The sequence below is a fragment of the Octopus sinensis genome, linkage group LG8 (assembly GCF_006345805.1).
Source record: "Octopus sinensis linkage group LG8, ASM634580v1, whole genome shotgun sequence".
Lineage (NCBI taxonomy): Eukaryota > Metazoa > Mollusca > Cephalopoda > Octopoda > Octopodidae > Octopus > Octopus sinensis.
Genome location: NC_043004.1, coordinates 102360188 through 102362721, shown reverse-complemented (window position 1 = coordinate 102362721; position 2534 = coordinate 102360188). Strand labels below are relative to the sequence as shown.

Sequence of the window (2534 nt, the reverse complement as noted above, 5' to 3'; positions counted from 1 at the left end):
CACGCACACATACATATATGAGTGTGTGAGTATATATATATATATATATATAACTGTCCGGATGTTTTGCGTTCTTGTCCCATTTTGTATTTTACACACACACATATATATATATATATATATATATATATATATATATATATATATATATATATATATATATATATAAAACGGACGTTAAGCGATGATGATGATGATGATGATATATATATATATATATATATATATATATATATATAATATATATATATTGAATTAGAGGTGGAACCACTATTAGGCAAATCAAACAATAATTTAAATTTTGAATTTTATATTTTATATATTTTGTATATTATATTAATTAATTTTATTTCTATGTTTTGGTTTATGTTTTTTACTGTTTGATATAAATGGCGGTGCCCCAGCATGGCCACAGCTTGAGCTGAAACTAGATGAAATTAAAAAAATAATAATAAATATATATATATATCCTTTAAGTTCGTTTACGGGAAACGTTTTGAGTATGCATATAAAAGCTAGTCAAATGATGCCAAATGGGAATACCAGTCTTTTTGGGGTCGCACCGAGCTGTGCCGATATAATGTAGAATAAATATGAAGAAATCAATGCGTGAACATAATATACCTAATGCCTATGGATACTACGGACTGTACTGTAATCATCCCAGGAACACGGACTATGATCATAAGAAACATTTGATTTGTGGAAACGCGCGTAGCGATGCATTGAAATATCTATAAATTCCATCCAAGGATTATTGTCATTATTACTGTACATACGCGCGTGCGCATACGAATAAACATGAGTATCCTTCGGTTTTGTCGAGTATTCATTTGGTCAATCAACTGAATTACTCACCGAATCTCACAGACGAGTGTATGTATTATATAATGTTCAAGTATTGGCTTGTCAGATAAATTCTTTCGATTTTCCTTCGTTGCTCATGACTTCTTGACAATGTTCCACAAGTTTTCCAATGGCTTGACGGTAGAAATTATCGATCCACATTTTCATCTCCATGTCGTTGTCGAACGAAACTCTTCGCAGACTATAGAAGGGCGACCAAAACGAACTGTTAATCTGAAGGTGTTATATCAGGAGAATACATAAAGTGCAGTGGAATTTACTGGGATCTTGAACAACATTTTTGATCAAATTAGCGACGTCGGGAGCGAGTGTTGTGAAGTTGAAGAAGCACGCCCTGTGACCCTTCGGCTCGTTTCAGGTGGATTGCCTCGTTGAACCGTTACATTTTTGCTGAACGTAAAGCTTTGCGTTGTTTTCAAGCATATGAAGTCACGTTTAGGCATTCAGTGTTTAGGCATTCAGCTCCTGGCGGCGCTTTGTGTCCTTGATCAAGGCACGTTATTTCACATTGTTGCAGTCCACCCAGCTGGCAAAAATGAGTAGTACCTGTATTTCAAAGGACCGACCTTGTCACATTCTGTGTCACGATGAATCTCTTTGAGAACTAAGTCAAGAGTACGTGTGTCTGTGGAATGCTCAGTCACTTGCACGTTAATTTCTCGAGCAGGCTGCTCCGTTGATCAGATCAATTGGGACACTCGTCGTCGTAACCGACGGAGTGCCAGTTTCTTTTTTTCTTTCTTTTTCAAGCATTCCGTAATGGATTATCCCTTTCCAATACCACCAAACACAGATCTTTCTCTTGCGTGCATGCAACTTTGGCTTGGCTCGAAGTGTTGCTTGCTTGTTGGGACTCAACCATTCTTCCCTCTACTTCATATTGACATAAGGATACCATTTTTAATCACCGACGACGATGCGGTTAAGGAATCTGTTTATGTACACGAGTAGCCTGGTGTCAAGCGAGCAAACTGGTGACTTAAGCTTACCTTTTTTTCTTTCAGAGCGTGTGGCACTCATGCACCGACTCTTTGGCCCTTACACATCGAGTGAAGATGACAGGTAACATTATCATGAGAGCATCCCATCGACTGGACCAATTCCCCAGTAGACTGGCGCGAATCCTCGTGGATGAGTTCGTTCGACCGATCTTCATTGAACTGAACCGGCCAGCTAGAACGCGGAAGTCTGTGAGGTCGAATTTTCCTTCTTTGGAGCGTGAAAACTTGGCTTTCTGTAATAGCTCCATACACATAATCTCCGTACATAACACGAACGTCTAGAGCGGCTTTGACAGCCTTGGAACCTTGTCTGAAAGCGAAGAGAAGCAGATATAGAAAATGTTATTTTTTCATATGTCTGAAAAGAGGTAAAATTTATTCAAATTTCAAAAATGAAAAAGCAGAAGTTGTAGATTGTTGTCATATTTCTGTGGAAGACATCACACATATGATTTGGCAGCAGCCTATAAGCGCCATCTCTATGCGCTAAAGCAATATATAATGTCTTACAGAAAAAAAAAGATAGAATAAAAATATAGAATCCTCCTGTTATTGAATACGTACACAACCATCAACAAAAGGGATATTGGTGGAACATTCCCATCAAAATGTTTGTCCAGTGTAAACATAACAGACTGGATATTGCTGTTTGGTATAGACAAAAAT

At 37.4% G+C, this 2534-nt stretch overlaps 1 long non-coding RNA gene across 1 annotated transcript in view; it reads right to left on the bottom strand.

Moving 5' to 3' along the window:
• The window catches only part of LOC118764466, a 4131-nt gene extending 2161 nt beyond the window's left edge, over positions 1 to 1970 (bottom strand). Inside the window, exons 1-2 of the long non-coding RNA XR_005000276.1 lie at positions 1960 to 1970; positions 625 to 631 (exon numbers count right to left, since the gene is read on the bottom strand). This is a non-coding gene — a long non-coding RNA (uncharacterized LOC118764466). The remainder of the gene's footprint in view (positions 1 to 624; positions 632 to 1959) is intronic.
• Positions 1971 to 2534: the final 564 nt, after the last annotated feature.